The 21678-nt window shown below is 35.6% G+C and overlaps 3 long non-coding RNA genes across 4 annotated transcripts; 1 reads left to right on the top strand and 2 right to left on the bottom strand.

Annotated features, from left to right (window-relative positions):
• Nucleotides 1-2880: 2880 nt before the first annotated feature.
• Nucleotides 2881-11507, bottom strand: LOC127158500 (uncharacterized). The gene is made up of 3 exons (XR_007826167.1): nt 11316-11507; nt 3341-3511; nt 2881-3256 (listed from the first exon to the last, which is right to left on the bottom strand). It is a non-coding gene; the product is annotated as an uncharacterized LOC127158500 (long non-coding RNA).
• Nucleotides 6749-7493, bottom strand: LOC127158502 (uncharacterized). Its single transcript, XR_007826170.1, has 3 exons — nt 7240-7493; nt 7022-7141; nt 6749-6826 (listed from the first exon to the last, which is right to left on the bottom strand). It is a non-coding gene; the product is annotated as an uncharacterized LOC127158502 (long non-coding RNA).
• A 5277-nt stretch (nt 11508-16784) lies between the features above and the next one.
• Nucleotides 16785-21133, top strand: LOC127158501 (uncharacterized). Of its 2 annotated transcripts, none has more exons than XR_007826168.1 (4): nt 16785-16886; nt 18251-18307; nt 18450-18558; nt 21014-21133. It is a non-coding gene; the product is annotated as an uncharacterized LOC127158501 (long non-coding RNA). The 2 variants fall into 2 exon arrangements; XR_007826169.1 differs by having other exon boundaries at nt 18450-18652; nt 21014-21080.
• The last annotated feature ends 545 nt before the right edge of the window (nt 21134-21678 follow it).

Here is a 21678-nt window from a genome sequence, read left to right as displayed (position 1 = left end):
AATGTAATGTATTGGTATGTTTGTGTCTTTCCAGAGTCCAAAGTCCTGTGTGACTTTCACAGAGAAAAGACCTGGTTCATGAAGAGGTGCTCCCTCTCCTCAGGTCTGTTCTGCTCCAACAAAGCAAAGTGTAGCAGGAGAATGAGAAACTGAGGAAGTGGTTCTCAAATAAATGGCTAAATAAGCACATCTCTACGCTGTTATGGTGAGACTCAGGGTGTGACTTCTGTTTTTTTTGTTTTACCCCCCTCCTCTTGTCTACGCATCCCTGCCTCTGCTAAATTATTTTTATTCCACGAACCCACTCCAAAGTCCTGATCTAAATCAAATGATTTACGATATGCAAACCGAATGAAGCGCTTCATTTTGAATCATTTTGTGACGCATTAGTTTAACTGATCCTGAGTTTAAAAAAGCTCAGTTGATACTGTTCTTTACTTTTGCTTTCTCTATATAATTTATTCATTGTTTGAACAACCGTGGAAATTAAATCTTACTTTGGGAGTTGGGTCAACCTATGCCCATGGAGAGAGAAATAAGTTTTCAAAAGCACAACCCCAAAACCTGATAATTTACTCACTCCCTTGTCATTCAAGATGTTCATGTCTTTCTCTTTCTTTCTTTCTTTCTTTTTCTTTCTTTCTTTCTTTCTTTCTTCAGTCATAAAGAAATTGTTTTTTGAGGAAAACGTTTCTGAATTTCTCTCCATATAGTGGACTTCTATGGTGCCCGCGAGTTTGAACTTCTGAAATGCAGTTTAAATGCAGCTTCAAAGGGCTCTAAACTCTCAAAGGGCTCTTATCTAGTGAAATGATTGGTTATTTTCTAAACAAAAATGAAAAATAAAAAAATAAATTGACAATATACTTGTTAACCTCAAATGCTCAGCTTCTCTGGCTCTGTGTAAAGACTGATCGTTTTGCTACATAAGACCCTTCTTCCTCAGTTGGGATCATTTAGAGCCCTTTGAAGCTGCATTTAAACTGCATTTTGGAAGTTCAAATTTGGGGGCACCATAGAAGTTCATTATGGAGAGAAATTCTGAAATGTTTTCCTTAAAAAATGTAATTTCTTTACAACTGAAGAAAGAAGGACATGAACATCTTGGATAACAAGGGGATGAGTAAATTATCTGTAAAGTTTTTTTCTGAAAGTGGACTTCTCATTTAAGATGAAGTTAACTGTTAGACTGAGACCAGACAATGTTTCATACACACCATGTCAGCATCATGTCATTTGATGATCTATAACTAGGTTTGAGAACTGCATGACTACTTGAACGCCATTCATTCATTAAAGAATATACTTTATCTTTAAATAAAACATTAAACTCATCATGATGTTCGTTTTATACTATTATTATTATTCAAGGTACATTGAGCTCAATGTGAAGTGCTCCAGTGGTACCGCAAATACAGTGAGAGGCTGCCTTTGTTCCTGAGAGACAGGCCTCGTGTTGTGGTTGACCACATCATGGATCACCATGTCCTACCGCCAGGAAGATGTCACAGTGCATGGGGATGGAGTTTTCAGAAGAGCCAGACTGCAGATTATCACAAATATGTTTTGGTTCCCACACAACAATGCCCTCCTGCACATGTGAAGACTGGCAGAGGAACCTGCTGCCTTGCAAACACTTCTGTGCTGTTTTCAGCATGGTACAGGCGTGGGGCTAGGAGTAATTAGGAGGGATATACAGGGGTAACCCCGTTTACTTATGTTTAAGCAGTCTCACCTCTCCCAGAGTCCTTCCCAAGACAGCAACACCCATCCCAGAGATGGCACTAGCACCAGCAATCCTCCAAAAGGCAACAGCAAGACAAATAAAAGGCAAAAGTGTGGGAGTTTACTGCGTGAAATTTAGGATCTTGCTTACCATCTGCAGGATGAGCCATTTCTGGACTCCTTAATTGTTCGATTGAATGACCTTTCAGAGGATGTGAGGCGTCATACCCCTCATGATGACACACTTCCTCTTTCTTACACACCTCCATGTTGTTGGCACTGTGTTTGTGTGTGTGCATGAGTGAATGATGTTGTTGTTGTTATGGTGGTTGGCATTGTGTCTGTCTGTGTGTGCATTTGTGTTTGAGTAAAAATAAAATGTTTTGTGCCAACAAATTGTGTTTTTGCTCTTTAAAAAAAAAAAAAAAAATTCTCCCCCCTATTGTGTAGATACTGGTAATTGTAAGTCTAGTCTGCAATAACAGCACACACAGCTTACTTTTACATTTGAAGACATTTATGTTGGGTAGTGGAAGGGTGTAATCCACGAGGCTTTGACATGAGTACTCTCATACAAACACAATTTAACAATTGTATTAATTCACCACAAAAATAATTATAAAACGGGTTGTTTAGATTATGGACGCTGATTGAGACAGACATTAGTTTACACCAGGAATCTCTTAAAACTATTAAATTATTTTTTAATTTACCTTTTTAATTCTTTTTTTTTCTTTCTTTTTTTTTGTAAAGCTTTCGTTTTGTATTATTTATATTTTTGTTATATACATATATGTATAAATGGTGCTTTGCTTGTAATGTCACTTTTTTTGTACGTACGTTTGATATTTTCTGCACTAATATTTTTGTATCATCAATATCATCAATTATCAGTAAGAAAAAAAAAAAGTTCGCTACTTGTCGTTTTCGCTGTTCATTTAATTTTTTCCTGTACATCTGATGAGATTTGGCGTTGCTTCCGGCCACATCCGACGAGTTTTTGCACCACTTCCGGCCGTAGCTGTATCTCTTCTAGTCATAACCCTGTTACGGTGCAGTCCAGACATGACAAAGAAAGTTGATCCTGATTGATCCTCTTGTGTGCATTCAAAGAGCTGATTGGCTCATGACACCTTATGATCCTAAAAATTGTGTGCATTCGAAGAGCTGATTGGCTCACAGATAAAACCTTATAGAACCAAGTTAGAGTTCGACTTTCTAGAATAGAACCTTTTTGTTTTCTAAATAAAAAGTCCTAAAATGTGCACTAAATGTGTGCAATTATTAACCCAAAATATATTGTGATTGCACACTAAAAAATTGTACAGTGCAGTTAGTATGTCCAATCTACTTTTCTGTTTGTTTGTTTTGAAGACTGGAAAAAAAATAGGCTGAATGAAAATTATTATCAAAAATCCTTCACATATAAACTGCTGGATCAGTATCTGCATTTGTCCAGGTGACAGTCTTGTTCAGGACGTGTTGTTTTGATTCACTTGTTTGGAGCTTGTGAAGTTTCCACTGTCAAATGCTGTAAAATACAGAGAAAAATAAAATACACTGAGATCTGCTTTAACAGAAGACAAACAATGACAGCATTTACTTAATTACTTACTACAGTGTCTTGTGTTTACAGTGTGGATCCTCCAGTAGAGCAGAGCGCAGCTTCACTCCTGAGTCTCCTGGTTTATTACCGCTCAGATTCAGTTCTCTCAGGTGTGAGTTTGATCTCAGAGCTGAAATCAGAGCAGCACAGCCTTCCTCTCCAATACTGCAGTAACTCAGCCTGCAGAGAGTGAAGAACATGAATGATCTCTGAGATTGTGTTTAATCTTTAGGGTGAGAGTGTGTTTGTGTGTGTGTTTGTATGAGCACTACTTTTTCTATACACCAGGATCAGCGCGATAGAGATTTTAACTTGCCAGCAGCTAAAACATTAATTTAAATGCACTCGACCCACATGATTCCTGATTGTGATGCTGAACAAGTTTATAGTACTATACAGGTGATAATGATAAAATGAGAGTAACATTATAGTATAACTATGACATATCTTTTACTTGCGCTTCTGCAAAGTTGGGATTGAGTTTAAATTTTATTGTAGCTCCGTGTTTAATCTGACTCCAATTTTCAAGTGATCATTACATTTAGATTGTGTTTCTAATTAGTAACTAATCACAAATATCAGATAATATTAATTGAGATATACAGATACTGAGATATATTCCCATAAAAATGAAAACATTTTATTTTTCTTGTTTCTGGGCTCTTTCCCTTCCAGCTATTTTTAGCTGTACAAAACAGTTTAAGAGAGCAAAACTAAATATTATTGTAGTCATATGACGATATGAAACGATAGGTCTTCTGGGTAAAAAGTGTTTTAAAAATATATTTAAACTTCTTTTTTTAAAAATGTTTTGAACCATTACACTTTGGCACAGTATCTTTTGCTGCACTTTTTTTTTTAACATTTATTTAACCAGAAAGTGAAACTCTTGCGATTTACAATCTTATTCACAAGAGGGTCCTGGCCAAGATAAATGAGCACATTTAGTTTTTACACATAAAACAAATACATTATACAGAATTATACACAAATCTTGTTGTCACGTTATAAAGAAAATCTTGTATTTCCCACCTTCAGTTTACCAAAGTAAGAGATGCGAAATCATGGATTAAAAGTGAATGATAAGAAAATAAACCTGCGAAATTAAAGAGTGCGACGGTGAGGATTTGGGAAAAGAAACTAAATATTAAGTGGCAATTCGTGACCAACCGGCAAAACAGAACATATACACTCTAAAAACTGCTGGGTTAAAAACAACCTAGCGCTGGGTAAAATATGGACAGTGTTGGGAAGGTTACTCTGGAAATGTAATAGGTTACAGATTACAAGTTACTTGATTTAAAATGTAATAAGTAGTGTAACTTTTCAATTACTTTATTAAAGTAATGTAACTTATTACTTTTAATTATTTTTTGATTACTTTTCTAAATTTCTAATATTTTCAGCTGTTAATCATTTTGAAACATTTAAAGCAGGCAGAGTTAACCTTACAGTAGCACTCAACACTGATCACTGTCAGACTTTCAAAATCCTTTATCACTTGAATTAAGATTATAATAAGTAAGGGATAATATAAATCTTTATTTTACGATAACAACTGGCTGAATGTACATTACCTCACTTATTACACAGCTGCTTGATAGATTGTTTAGGTGTTTCGTGTCAAAATACTTGTGACACGAAACACTGATCTGAGTTGAAATATTTGAACGCAAAGCTTCCATGAAGAAATCAGTTGCTAGCAAATGGCAAGTTCAAACTAGACATTTTAGGGATACGGTGCAGTCATACCACTTTTCTTACACAACATTTCACCACATAAATAATTAAGTAGCAGTACTAATTTGTTAGTTATCTTTTAATACATTACAAAAAAAAAAAAAAAAATGGCAGCAGCTGCGTTTGTATGAAACAACAGAGCAAGTCCACGATGACAGAATTAAGAAATTGTACATATAATATTGAATTAAGCTTAACATTTTATAAGCTAACAAAACACAAAGCTTCCGCCAAGAAAATTATCAAGCATATAGCACTGACTTAAGTTGACTTAAGTTTTTAACTTATATTTTTGAGCTTGTTATGCCTTTTATTGTGATAGGACAGTAGAGTGATGACAGGTAAGAGCTGGGAGGAGAGAGGGGAGCAGGATCGGCAAAGGACCTCGAGACGGGAGTTGAACTCGGGTCACTGTGAGCGCAGTTGCGCTATATGTCATAAGATCATAACATAAATAACATCATAACAAGAAATAGTTTAGTAGCTATGATACTGGGTTTCAAATCAAATTACATTTATTTTGTAATTAAATTACGTAATTCCGTTACATGTAACTATACTCCCCAACACTGAATATGGACATACCAACCCAGCAAGCAATAGCCGTCATTTCACCGTCTCGGTTAACTACAGACCCGATATAGTCCGGCTATACCCCTTCTAGCCCAAAAACCTTGAATTCGGATACATGTCATTTTTTGGCAAAATAACTTGTGAGATGTATTATAATCCATAACGTAAACAAAGTGAACGGCGTTTACAATGTGTTTGGTTTAATTTCTTTGACATGTTCTATTCGTAGCCTGTTTGTAGCCAAGATTGAGCTCGTAGTCAGACCGGCTATTTGTAGCCCACTCATAGTCAAATCTGATTGGTTGTAGTTTTTGGCCAGGCAGCGCATGAGATGGTTGATATACCATCATGTTTGCAGTGTTAATAATATCTACTAAGATGTCAGTGTGATTTCATGACATGGTCTATATGTAGCCATGATTTAGCTCTGAGTTGGATGGGCTACGTGTAGTCTGCTTTTAGCCCAACCGGTGAAATCAAGGCAATCAGTGTCTAATTTTAAGAGCTTGGCTATAGCCCAGTATCAGACCAGCGATGAGCATGACCAAAATAGTCTTAAAATTGCTTACATGTCATTTTCCCCACGCAGCTTATTATTAAATGCAAGTAAACTTTTGAAACATTTAAATAAGCATTATTTTATATTTTATTTAATTATTTTATAGCATTATTAATTATGCCAAAATAATGCTAATTTAAATGTTTCAAAAGTTTTATTGCATTTAATAATATGATGTCATGCGTCCCACACACTGTTAAATGTAACATTCATACACATTATACCATATAATTTGACTGTCTTTCAATTTATAAATAAATATGCAATTACAATTCTCAACCGCTAGATGGCAATTGTCGCCCTACTGAGACAGGACTAGTGATGGGAAGTTCGGATCATTTTACCGACTCGGTCCTTTGAGTCTCGTTCAGCAAAATGAACGAATCTTTTTTCGAGTCATTTCGTTCATTTTGTTCATTTTAGCAAAATATAATTAAAATGTTACGTTTTACTTCCCTAACACATCTACTGCTTACACAAACGTTGATGCAAACAAAGCAAAACTATAATGCTATAAGAAACAGAAAATATTAATTCATTGTTTACCTGGGTCTTTAGTCTATGATTCGCTCACCTCACCTCTTATCTGACAAGTTTTCGGGTTTGAGTCGTTCGTTCATCACCTGACAGCCCAATTAGCTAACCAACGCAGTCTGAGCCGGAAAGAGAATTGATTAGTTCATCTCTCGAGTCTTCGGGTTCGAGTCGTTCGTTCATCACGTGACAGCCCCATAATGTTAACCTATGCAGCCTGAGCCGGAAAGAGAATTGATTAGTTAATCTTTTGAGTCTTTCGGTTTGAGTCGTTCGTTCATCACGTGACATCCCCGTAATGTTAACCTATGCAGTCTGAGCCGGAAAGAGAATTGATTAGTTCATTTCTCGAGTCCTCGGGTTCGAGTCGTTCGTTCATCACGTGACAGCCCCATAATGTTAACCTATGCAGCCTGAGCCGGAAAGAGAATTGATTAGTTCATCTTTTGAGTCTTCGGGTTTGAGTCGTTCGTTCATCACGTGACATCCCCGTAATGTTAACCTATGCAGTCTGAGCCGGAAAGAGAATTGATTAGTTCATTTCTCGAGTCCTCGGGTTTGAGTCGTTCGTTCATCACGTGACAGCCCCATAAGGTGAACGAACGACTCTAAAACAGTTGAACTAATTCCAGTACAGGACCTAATAGGATGTTGCGCATGCGCGACTGAACGAATCACTCCCCGAGACGACTCGTTCGTCCCGAGTCACATTAAAGATTCGTTCAAAATGAACGAATCGTTCAAGAACGACCCATCACTAGACAGGACTACTGGCAATGCCAGACTTGAAAGTTAGTAGAGATCACTGTCGCAAGATCCCGCGATAATTCCGCCGTTTTGAATTTTGTTTTTACATGAGAGAACAGTAAGTTTACCTGTGGGAAAACAACGGGCAAACAACAAAGATAAAGGACATTCCTGCTTGGTCTTGTAAGTATATGTGTTCATTGTTTCTCTATTATTTGTGATCATGTGTAGGAATCGTGACATTTTAGTGAAGGGAGCAGATGGTGGTTGATAGTGATCCCTATGGACTAGACCCCACGGTTCATGTGATCAGAGGATTAATTGCACAATTTAATAGATGAGAGAGTGAAAGTTTATCATTTGCATGTTTACAAACTCGATTTTAAAACAGCGCAAGAAGAGGAGAAAGAGCAAACAACAGAACAAACAGCTTTGAAGAAGATTAATCTATATTAATTTATACAGTGAACACACATTCAGAAGAATTGAACTGAGGAGTTTCTACATCTGGAAAAGCTGTTGGAAAATGAGGAGATCCGGGCAACAATGGTGTAAAAAAAAAAAAAAAAACACTCTCCAAAACAACATTTCCTCTCTAGAGCTCTAATCTTTGACAAAGTCAGTCATTTATTTTAACTATAATATTGAATTTATGACTGAACAATGGCTTGTTACATACAGAGAAAGCATGAGCTAATTGAATAGAATATCTTTGTTATTGTACAAGTACAATACGATTTAGTTTGACACTTACAAATTGACACCAAAGCTCAAAAATACAAATTATTTCAAATTGCAATATAAAATTTTCAATTATAAAAAGTTTGCAGCAGTATTAAAATAGTGCAAATAGCTAAGATGTGCAATGCAGCATTAAAACCAAACCGATACAATCAGAAAACATAATGTAATTAAAACAAGGGATGAATTTATTATTCCATGTATATTTAAGGTTAATGTGTGTACAGGGCTACTTTTTAGTTACAGCAGCATCACTGTGTTGTCATGAATTTAGTTGTGCCAGACAGTTTTGGACACTTTTACACTGACGCATATAATACTGCCTGCCTGACATTGGCATGTGTTATTCAGGTGTCAAAGTTGTGCAGAATTGAATGAAGAAACCTCAAAGACAGTGCCAGAAGGAAGCTGGAAAGGTAAAGTCTTCAAAATGAGCCACATTAATCAAACATTGTGGTGTCAATACTTAATAAGTTACAGCGCAAATCAGAAATGTAAAAAATAATTCCTTTTCTGGTCATTTTGAAATGTCAAACTTTGTCTGCAATTGTTAACCACCTCAATCTGTATTATATTTTAGGGTTTTAAAAAATTCTCTCATGTCCAAATTCAACATTAAGGGGGTGGTCCGCTGCAGAAGGAGGCATTTGAAAAGACTGCACTGTTCTCAGTCATTAGTGGTATGTACAACACAACATTTACCAGAGAGCTTCTGTCTTTTTTTACACACTGAATGGTGATGCACAATATATACCTCGTTTTTGTTTTTAGTGTACATCCAAGTAAAAGACAATGACTCTCTGTCACGATTAGTGAAATTAAAGTAAAAAATTGTCAAAAAAGCTTTTCTTATGCTATTTTTTCCTTATTTGGCAGATGCAGTGATGCATCTTTACTTGCATCTGGTTCTTATTATTAATAACAAAGATAAAATAACAAAAAATGACTATGTCATGATATAAATTGTTGTTGTGAAATAAAATGACTATATCATGAAATAAGATTTGGTTTTATCCTTTAAGTTAACTTACCAATGTAGCAAAGATCTCTACACACCTGCAGACTCCGTAGTTGTTCACCATAATCCTGTGTAGTGACACTGGCAAATGATTATTATTTTATTTATTTATATATATATATATTTTTTTTAAAGGGGGGGTTAAATGCTTTGTTTTAATAGATAAAATAACTATGATCTCCATTTGGATCATCTATTATTCAATTACTTTTCCTGTTTTTATGTTTTTTTTTCGTAGTATTGGTTCAGTAGTAGTATCGTGCTATTTTAGTCAGGTATTGTATTGAAGTCAAAGTTTTGGTATCGTGACAACACTACTGCCAACTTTAACAAACATGGATCCAATTTATCACCAGCCTGTTTCTTACTATTTTAAAGATTCAAGTGCCTTATTTACCTCTGAAACCGTTACTGCACTAAAATCAAATACTTGGTCTACCTTAAAATGATTTACACTAGAGTAAACAGTTAAGAAGTTATCACGGGTCGAATTATTTGACTCATGAAGTGAACCAGAGGCCACAAAAGCTTTTGTTTAAACAGTCTATTATTTTAGCTTTATCCACAATTTTACATGAATCCTTAATAATAGATGACGGAAAATCTGAATTTTATTTATTTCCAGTGAGAATTTTAATATTTTTCCAAAAAGTTTTAAAATTATTTAGATTATTGTGGCAGTTTCTAAAAGAAAGTAATCAACCTTAGCTTTTCTAAACACAGCTGTAGACACATTATACAATTGTCTGAAAATCAACCAATCTTCCTTTATATTTGTACTTCTAGCTGTAAATCAAGCCATATTACGTTCTCAAAGTAAATTTGACAATTCAGGGGTAAACCATACATTATGTCTGCCTTTAACTCTAAACTTTCTGGAGCATACTTATTTATAAGATGAGTAAAACTTTCATAAAATAACTCAATGCACTTTCAACATCTGGAATAAGATAAATTTTTACCCAATTAAAATGATATAAATCATGCAAAAAGTTTGTTCCATAAAATGTTTCATATCACGTATAATAATATGGTTTGGATTTGGGAATTTTTATATTACAGCATTTCACTAGATTTGTAGTGAGACACAAATCATTTTTTGTAAGCCTGTTTTCACTGAAGCTGGAGTTTTCCAGCAAAATAAAAGCTCTACTGCTGTTTCCGTCAAAATGAAAGATTAAAAGTGCAGTATGAATTGCTGACAACTAGTGGTTTAAATGGGTAACGTTACTGCAGTCTAAATTCAACATATCTCTTTGAAGTGTAGAAATTAGGATTTACAAGTATTGTAATTCACTACTGTAGTGTAAAGCAAAAATAATATACCTATGAAATAATAATTTTCATTTATTTTACAGTGCAACTGTTTTACAATATATGGCTATTACTGTCATAGGAATAACAATAATAATAAAAAATGTTGTTATTATTATAATATACTAATTTGTTTGGCCTCCTAAAATAAAAGTGTGAATGTATTTTAGTGTGAGACAGTAAACCACAAATAAAAAGAGTGTTGGGTCCCTTTAAAGTTCAGGTACAAGTCAATTCACTGACTTCTTTCTGACTTAAGTTTTCTTAGTTAAGAACATGAGTTGTTCTAAATTTTGAACTTTCAAAGTGCATTAGAATTTCACAAAATGTTCATTTTTTTCCCCCACTTCTTTAATATCACCTGACAGCGGAAAAACAACCCTCTACATTGTGAGTAAATCACTCGCATGTGTGACTAAATCTTTACTCTGTGTAACTAAATGATGTCTAATATGAGCCACTGGATAATCAATTCTCAGATTTTACTCGCCAGTGTGTGAGTTGGACACTAAGTATAAGTTTAGCACAGATCTATTTTCACTCGTTGAACACTGACTGAGCTTCAGAGTTTCATTCTCTGTCAAGTGATCTGTGTTATTTTTTAGTTCATCTCAATGGATGTGCAGTGCACCTGTATTTGACGAACCGTAAACTCTAGTGTGAAGGTGCACGACTCGCTGTCACTTTGGTTATTTCACTGATTTAAAAAATTACAGAAAATAATTATCAAAAGAATCAAGACGATGGAAATTACTTACGTAAACAAACAAACAATTAGGTCTCATTTCTTCTCCAATTACTACTTCCGTGTGCAAGAAGTGGCCAAAAACTTTATATCAGCTCTTAGATTAGGTTGTTATCTTTAAAATTAGACTACGCTTACTCTTCTGTGCACTTGCACGACCAAACGACACCCTAAAATGTCTTAGATGCGCCGATCAATGCATGTGATGCAGTTCTTCTTCTTCTCTCAAGTTTTTGGCGGATTGGCAAACCAGTGTTAAAGGTGCATGTCCGCCCACCTACTGGTCTGGAGTGTGGAGTGTACATAGCTTAAGTAGTAAAAGACAGGATGGGGGAAGGGGAAGAAAAAAAAAAAAAAAAAAACCACCCGCACGAATCACTACAAACTCATATTCTTGCCATATTTCTGGTCTTTTTTGAATAAGTAAACAACTCCTCATTAATTACTGAGTGCACTTGTCTATTCCCTAATAGGGTCTCGAGTGATATTTTGTCATATCCCATCAGTCCTAATTTTTGTTTAAGTTCTCTTTTATAAGCTTCACATTCTATTAAAATATGCTTTACTGTTTCTGGATTCCCACATTTATCACATCTACCAGTTTCATGTTTCCCTATTTTGTGTAAATTGTAATTTAACGCTGAATGTCCAATTCTCATTCTTGTTATGATAACATCTTTCTTCCTGCTACCATATCTCATTCTCTCATCTCCTACACACTCCTGAATCCGATGAAGATGCCTTCCTTTTGTTCCACTATCCCATAACTTTTGCCAAATCTTTCTAACTTCAATTGATATTATTCCCTTGATTTCAGATTTACTAATTGCTGTATAAATTTCAATAAGTGAATGCTTCAAAGCCATCTTAGCCAGACAGTCCACGTCCTCATTTCCCTTCACCCCAGCATGAGCCGGAACCCATAAGAAGTTCACCATGATCCCTAGCTGCCGTATTCTGTACAGGCACTGTAAAACTTCATACACCAAATCTTGCCATGCTGCAGATTTTCCACTCAACAGACTTGTTAGAGCAGACATTGAATCTGTACATATTACAACATATGAGGGCTGTACTTCCTCAATCCATTGCATTGCTAAAATAATTGCTAATAATTCTGTTGTAAATACAGGTATATGATCTGACACTCTTTTGGCTATTTTTGTTTTAAATTCAGGAATATATACTGCTGCTGCTGTTCTACCAGATTCAGGATCCTTTGACCCATCCGTAAATATCTGTAACTTTGAGTAATATGTTTGACTTATACACTGTTGAACTATTGTGTTTATAGGAATGGTCTTTTCCTTATTTCTTATTTCCTTTTGGATTTGTAAATCAATCAAAGGCACTGGAAACATCCAAGGGGGTACCACTGGAATAGCGACAGATGGAGTAATTTCATATTTATTCAACCCTAATCTATCTGCTTCCTTCTTTACTGTCCAGCCGAAGCTCGCTAATTCTTTATATTCATATTCCCAGCAGACTTTCAAGAGATTTTTAACTGGATGGTGTTCTGAGTGACCCTTTACTCCAGCCCAGTACCTCATCCTCAACTGTATCCTACGAAGTTCTAGGGGCATTTCTCCCATCTCTGCCTGAAGAGCAGACACTGGAGAGGTTCTAAAAGCTCCACTACATAAACGCAGAGCCTGTGACTGTAATACTTCAACTTTTTTAAGCAAGGTTTTATTCGCAGAACCATATACTATACTACCATAGTCTATGTTTGATCTTATAACTGCACTATATACTCTTTTCAATGATTGCGAGCTTGCTCCCCAATCAACACCTGATAAACACCTTAAAACATTAATCCCTTTTTTGCATTTTTCAATTCATTTCTGAATATGAATTCGAAAATTTAGTTTTGAATCCATCCGCATACCCAAGAATCTGATTACGCTCACTTGCTCCAATTGATGACCATACATTCTGATGCTCAAACTTGGGTTATTCTTCTTATTTGAAAAACAAACTACTTGAGTTTTTTCCACTGAAAACCGAAACCCCCATATCTTAGCCCAGCCCTCTACCTCATTTACCGCACTTTGCATTTTGCTTTCAACAAATGAAATGTTCCGTCCCCTTTTCCAAAGTGCACCATCATCTGCATATAGTGATTTACCAATTCCACTATCTGTTCCAGAGAAAACATCATTGATCATCAAGTTGAATAAAATAGGGCTACTTACACTCGCTTGCGGAGCTCCATTCTCTGTCAGATATGTTTGAGAATACTCCGTCCAACTCTAACTTGAATTGTTCTTATAAAAACAAAAAATGTACAATCCAATTATACATTCTTCCATTAATTCCCAATTTTTCTAATTTCATTAACAACCCTTCTTTCCACAGCATATCATATGCTTTTTCTATGTCAAAAAAAACTCCCACTAACACTTCCTTCTTAATTTAAGCTTTTCTTATTTCATTTTCCAGATAAACTACAGAATCCATAGTACTTTGTCCCTTTCGAAACCCACTTTGATATGCAGAGAAAAAATTCCTGCTCTCTATTACATGTATCAGTCTATTCATGACCATACGTTCCATTAGTTTGCATAGGTTGGATGTCAGAGCAATAGGTCTATAACTACTGGCCTTAGAATGATCTTTTCCTGGCTTTGCAATTGGCACAATTATTCCATGCTTCCACTCTGCTGGTAGGATTCCTGTTTTCCAAATTTTATTAAAAAGACTTAAAACCACATTTAACGAGACATCTGATAAATGTTTAATCATCTCGTAACATATTTCATCTTTGCCTGGAGTTGTCTGCTTTACCCCCGCAATAGCTCTCTTCAGTTCGTACAATGAGAAGTCTAAGTCTAATGTACTGCCAGTATCATTCTTTTTTTTTTCTCAAATATATGAGCGTTTTCTCTCACCTTCTCCTCCCTATGCTTCCTCATACTATCCGAGATATTCAAACTACTATGTACCATTACAAATGCTTCCGCTAGCATCTCAGCTTTGTCTTTATCAGAAACTGCAACTTTATCACTATTTACTAAAACTGGAATATTATTGTTTCTCAGTATGCCTCCCATTTTCCTGATTATACCCCACAACTCATTTATATCAGTTTCCTCCCCAATTCTATTACAAAATTCTTTCCAGTATGTTCTTTTTGCTGTCCTAACTTTCCTCCTCACCACTGCTTGAGCTCTCTTGTAATTAATGTAATCCTCAAACTGTAGCGATTTTCTAGCTTTCTTAATCGCCCTGTTTCTATGAGCAACTGCTTTATTACATTTTTCATTCCACCATGGTACTGCTTTTCTACTGCTAGTACACTTCTTTTTACCTATTACTTCCTCTGCTGTACTTCTTAATATTCCACTAACTTTCTTACTTAGTTCTTCAATATCTTCACTGGATATGTTAAAAACTACCATTTTATTATGACACAATTTTGTAAAAAGTTCCCAATTAGCAGACTTGAGTTTCCACCGTGGGTTTCCTTCTACCTTTGTTTGAATTATTTCCACACCATATGGGATAATGGTCACTTCCAATTGTACTTTGCCTTATCACCTTCCATTCACTTTTACCAGCTAAGCTATCAGATACTAAAGTAATGTCCAAAGCTGAGTGCCGCCCATTAGAAACGTCTAATCTAGTAATGCTTCCGTCATTGATACATACCAACTGGCCCCAATCAAGCATTTCTTCCACAACTAACCCATTATAATCATTCTTACTACTCCCCCACAAGGTGTTATGTGCACTGAAGTCCCCACACCAAACCACTTTATTATTACTAATTCCTTGTATATTCTCCAATACTTTCTTACTTAATTTTTCACAAGGGTTACAGAAATTAATTATTTTCAAACTATACTTCCCTTCCCAAACTTCAGTCACCACCACCTCGTGCTCTGCAACCTCCCCAACATTTCTGTATCCAATTCCTTGTTTGATAAATGTCGCTACCCCTCCACCATTTCCTTGTTCCCTATCTCTTCTAATCACCACATACCCTGGTAAATTAAAATTAAACTGAGGTTTTAACCATGTTTCTTAAATACAAATTATATTCGGTTTATTTTCACGATTAAAATGTACTTTTTGAATTCTTGTCCATTGGCAATTAAGCTTCTTGCATTCCACTGAAATATAGCAATCACCATTATGAGCCACCACATCCTGTTTGAGTATTTGATGTTTGCATCTTTAACTTGTCATTAATCATTTCCACTGAAACTTTCTCTATCCCTAGGTACTTTTCAGCTGCTTTGATTATAATTTTGATTCTCTCTGTCCAGCTCTCCGTTTCAGCAGAGAATTTCACAACTTCAGCCATAAAAGCAACAAATGCCACTTTATCATAAATCCTTATATTCTCTTTTGATGATTCTTGCACTTTATCAATCTTTTGCTTAGACATTACCTTTCTGTTCTCTTCTTGCTCTGGAGTCTTTCCCACTTTCTTTAGCGCCTCAGAATATGACAGTTCCTCCTCTACTCTGACAGTCTGAACTTGTGCGGCATGCTTCCTTACTTTACACCCTCCATAACCCGCACTATGTTCTTCTCCACAATTGCAACACTTTGGGTTAACTCCTTGACGGAGTTAAGGAGTTTGGGTTAACTCCTTGACGGAGGAGGCACATAAGGTCTAATCGAGTAGCAAATGAATCCTAGAAATACTTTGTCTGGTAACTTATCCTTATCAAAGTGAATCATTACTGAAAGGCTATCAACCTTTTTTTTTATTTCTGATGTATTTCAATCTTTTAACATCAATTACTGCAGCCCCAATCAGACTTTTCTTGATCTTTTCTACTGCTACATCAGTAGGGATACCAGTTATTACTCCCAGGTCACTTTTTGTCCACTGATCAATTTTATTCCCAGTGCCGCTTTTTGCTGCCTACTGTCCTTACAGTATAGGATTAGTCTGCCACTTATCTTTGTGGAGCGTTTCAAAGTTAAAGCTGTTAATGTTAAGTCCGTATTATGTATATGAGTGCTCGCGCCTGTTTATATATACACATATATACATACACGAAATTACTATTAACCGTAAGATACAGTTAGACTATTAACTGTAATATACTGTATGTATGTATGTACATGCATACATACACACACACACACATATCGTATCTTACAGTTAATAGTGTAACGGTATCTTACGGTTAATAGTAATTTCCGTATATACATAATACGGACTTAACATTAACAGCTTTAACTTTGAAACGCTCCACAAAGATAAGTAGAGCAAATTCTGGTGTTCATAATTATTTTTATTTTTTCTTCAAATAACAATAACAACATTAAAAATAAGAAAAGGACAAGAAAAAATATAAGTTGATCACTTATTGCTATTTTCACCCTTTTCCGATCTGCGACGGAGACTCCGCCCACTACCGTCTGAGCCTGCTGCCGCAGCGTTGCTGCCGTGTGACTGCTGTGACGTATGGTTCTGCTGTTCTGCAATTTGGCCCTATCTCCCGCTCACTCCGCCCTTTCGAAACGCATACAGAAGCTACGGAAGCTGACACAGGACAAAAATGTTGTCGTCTGTTACACCTGACAGTAGCCAATCAAGCGATGAGGTTTCTGTACAAAGGTAAGTCAAAGAATTATATTTACTTAATTATTCAGTAAACCAATATGTTATTGCGAATATTATTGTTACTCATTGATCATTGTCTCAGGTTTATTCACTGACTTTAGTTAGATTTTTTGTATGACAGTTAGTAGGGTTGGGCGACGTCTACCAAATTGGCATCGGACGAAGTCTACAGTGAAACATCATGATGAAAAGTAAAAGTGAAATGCGATCGTGCATCCTGATGCCCGCAATTTATATACAGTATAATTACTTAACAATATAACTGCGAGAGAAAGTAATGAAATATATATATTTTTCCATCTAATGTTTATTGCCTTTAAAACACAACTTTCTTTCCGAATACGGCATTGGGATGCGGTGGCTCGCGGGAGGGGAAAGAGAGGAGGGGGTGCGATGGGATCACGATGCCGGTGTTACGGTTTAACTGGTGACCAACTCCCTGGTTCAGGTCCTCCGCACCAGATGTGATGGAACGACAGTGGCAGATTCGCCGATTCTGAAAGCACAAACTGACGTGATATTAAGCTGTCTAATAAACCCACACTTGCTCATTACATGAGTATTCTTGTAAAGATTACAAAAATGATTTTTCAAGAGATTCGTTCAGTGTTCACCAAAATGATTTTAGATTCGTTCAGTGACCATTTCTTCATTTTACATAAGTACGCCAGCAGGTGGCGACTGCAAATTCTCTTTCAAAGTAACGTTAAGTCATTTCAGTCCCAGGCCTTAAATGCAATGAATCCTGTCAGGGAGTGACTTATTTGAGTTGGGAGAGGGTATGTTACAGATCGTTTAAATCTCATAAAATGCTTGCCACACTTCAATTTTAATAGCACATTTTAAATCTTAACACGATTTCTCTTAAAGATGTGGTGTCTTATGCTGAAATTGCACTAAGCTTCAAGTCAGTTGGCCTTTTTTATTTAGAAGGAGGACATATTCTGCCTTTTTTTTCATTCATAGTGTTATTAATGCACTGTCTTGGTTTACAGTCATTTTACTTTTGAAATACATGGTAACTGGCTAATTTTGAATGTCATTTCTTTTATTACCTCCAGTCAATCAAAAGTTGTATTTGTAAACGTTAATGCACTTTGAACTAACAAACAATTTTTTTTTTTTTAGCTTAATAATAAATACTGTTACAAATGTTTTATACGTTTTTAGTTCATGTTAGTTGATCCACTATTCTAATACTGTTCACTAATGAAAACATTCTGAAGTGTTACTAAAAAGGTTTTATCAGTTTAATTTTAAAGTTAAGAAGGACATATGCTTAATTCTAGGGAGCCTTAACTACCTCTGGGAAAATGTTATTGCTTTAAAACTAATGCATTTTATTTAATATTTTACAGATATCTGATGCTCATCTATTCATGTGCAATTTGATTTGCAAAGGCACAATAGTAGTGGTAAGTATTTCTGTCTTTACTGCAGTTATATTTGATCACTATATTATATTGTTGTTGTTGTTGTTATTATTATTATTATTATTATTATTATTTTTTTACTTTAAATATTCCTCTATGATTTTTTTTCTGTCTCCCTCTCTAGTGAATGTGGCAGTGTAAAGGGTGCTCAGTAGCAGTTTCCAGTAGACTGACACTACTAAACCATTATAAAGTCAAGCATCCTCATTTTGGACGTACAAGCCGTTATCCATGTACGTATTTTTAATGCCCGTGCACATTTAAGACGTGGTGTATACCTGTGTGTACCTCAATGAGAACCCAGACAATTTGGTGAAAGAGTATATGGTGAGTACAATTATAAAGGTTCATTAATTTAGACATTTCTTTCATTAAAAAAATTGCTCATTAACAAACCAACCCACTAAGATAACTGAACAGTCCCCTCCAGGATTTTGTGGGGCTTTTTTTTTCCTGATTTTTGCTGCCTCCAATAACTGCAGCAGCTTTTTCTCAATTTGTGGCATTTCTTGTTTTGCAGTAACAATTCACTCTTAAGAAAAAACGTTTACTAAATAAAGTGTGCTAATATGGAGGATGAGAAATTACTTAAGTATAAATAAATAAATAAATAAACACATACATGTAGAAATACAGAAATAAATAAATGAAGAAAGAAAGAAATGTTGAAATACATGAATGAATGAATAAAATCTGATTTATCAGATTTTTAAATATCAGATTCACCAATTCTGAAAAGAAAACTGATGTGATATTAAGCTGTCTCATAAAGGCAGACTTGCTCATTCTGTGATTTTGGTATTCAAGTAAAGATTACAAATTATTGGTATGATCACCCGTGAATGCAAAGCACAAGTTTACAAAGTAACAACGGAAACAATGTGGAAATAACGTTAAGTTGTTAAATTAATCAAATGAGACATCAGCTAGTTTCTGAAAAAAAATGTACTGTAGTAAATGGTTAGCGATAGTGCTTGTAGTAAAACTATAATAGCCTTAAATTTACCATTGTCTGAGACTCCATTAAAATGTAGGTTAACATCACAAACTGTAAAATGTAAATACATTTTACCCTAATGACACCATGGTTGATTTTCATAACGGGTAAACACAGGTCACAAGTTAATCCGGGCACATTTCCTTGATTCAGCCAGCTGCATAATATGATGCCGAGAGTAAAATCCTGACTTCAATCCTGAATCTGTGCGGTTCGACAGGTCAGTGCGTTCATTACTGGCATTTCACAGTGCAGCTATCATAACGTGTGTTCAAAACCTGTGCCAAACAGACTTTTTTGTTTATTTTCCGTACTTCAGCTGCTACGGGCGATCATACGATAATTTGTAATCTTTACAAGAATACCAAAATCATGTAATGAGCAAGTTTGCCTATATTGGAAAGCTTAATATCACGTCAGTTTTGCTTTCAGAATCGGCAAATCTGATGTGGTCGTTCACCAGATGATATGACCACCAGTTAAACCGTAACTGTTAGATCAAGGTCTAAATCCATATCAACCTGAGCTGAACTAAATCATCGACTACACGTTCCAAATGAAACAGAAGGTGCAAGATCTATATCTTTTGCTATTAAATGCAACTAGTAGTATCCACAGTAGTACAGCCGTAAATGGCGATCCTGTTTAACCAATCCTGCGTTGAGAGAGGTTAGGACCGCCTACATTATTAACATACGGACACAGAAAAACAGAAATAAATAAATAAATGTAGAAATGCATAAATAAATGTAAAACTACATAAATGTAGAAATAAATGTAGTATAACACAAATGGTGCAGCACAATTAAAAATGATGTTTTTGACAATTTATTTATTCCTTCATTTATGCATATCTGCATTTATTTCAGCATTTTTTTTTTTTTTAATTTATGCCTGGCACAGCATGCACGTGTAGTGTCATGTGATTGTAATTGTACCACTGAGTTAACACTTATGTGAATGTATGTTGCATTGTACTGTATATTGAGACGCAGAGAACTGCAGCTAATAAAATAGCACGATTCTACGATGTTTCTCCAAAAGCAGATTGTGGCTGTTGAGAGTGTGTTGATAGTCTGTGTAATTGGATGGCCGAGCTCCAGAAAGCCAGTAACGATGGGGCTTTTAGAGGTTTGGGAAAGAAAGGTGGGGAAAAAAGAACCCTAAACTCTAGCACAAAGAATCATTATATATTATATGAAGAGTTCTTCAGAACCATTCAGACCTAAATAGAACTGTTACTATGCTTAAAGAACCTTTTTTTATTTTTTATTTATTTTTTATAGTGTATAGACATTATGAGGTAATCATTTCTCATTGTCTCATAGCCCGTTTTATTAAATTAGTTGCTACAAACTAACTTGTGCTAAAGCACAGATCAAGCAATCAATTCCATGATTATCCTCTGCATACCATAAAGTTACCGATCACTGCACAATTGGATGTCTTGGCTCTAAAATTGTAGGACTAACACTTACAATCCTAGAACTAGGTCTAACAGCAATCTGTAATCAGCCATCTGTCTTTTTTGGACTGTTCTTGACTTGTCTGGTTCTCATTATATAGAATTTTATATTTTTCATTATTAAGTGATTTTTAATTATTAAATTATTGAAATCACATTTGTTATAATATTCCCAGAGCTGTGCCCAGTGTTCTGTTGAATCTAATTTTGTCTGTGCATTCTGCAGGCTGCTGCTGATGCCTTCACCTCCACTGAAGAGACCACAGTGGGAATCTACATTCTCAAATCTCAGGACAGATCTGAGGACTTCTGGATTGTCCTTGAAGGCCAGAAAGTCCTACAAGGCTTGGACAACTTTGCTTTAGCCATGGCGATGCTTTTTGGGCTGATGTATGCTCTAAATCTCAACTACCCACCTGAAATGAAACATACCTTTGAGGTACTGCAGAAGATAGTCATGGAGCTGGAAGGCTGCGCACTATCAAAGAAAGCTCAAGTTCTCAGAAACAGACTCTATGAGTGAGGTGTTTCCACAGACAGAGACACAAGGTAGTTTCATGCCTCTTGGAAGAAGGACCATTGTTTCTTTTTCATTTTACACACTCACAGAGAGAACCTATATCACATATACAGTGTAAACCATTTAATAATGTAGGTTGGCCACAGTTTGTTTTGTGGTTTGGATGCTTTTTTTTGTCATCAAATTTGATGGAGGGACCTCCACCCAGAACTGAAAACTCTTGAACCTAAACATACAGTGATTTGACTCGTCTGAACTGCTTTTAAAACTGAAAACTAAATACTCAAGGGATGCTTTGGACTACTTCATGCTCTTCTTTACTGTGCATTTTTTTTCCACTACACCTGTTTGACGGTGTCTCATCTTGTACT

This window comes from Labeo rohita, unplaced genomic scaffold (assembly GCF_022985175.1).
Source record: "Labeo rohita strain BAU-BD-2019 unplaced genomic scaffold, IGBB_LRoh.1.0 scaffold_152, whole genome shotgun sequence".
Classification (NCBI taxonomy): Eukaryota; Metazoa; Chordata; class Actinopteri; order Cypriniformes; family Cyprinidae; genus Labeo; species Labeo rohita.
Note: the sequence above shows the minus strand (reverse complement) of the source record. Positions and strands in the feature narration are given on the sequence as shown.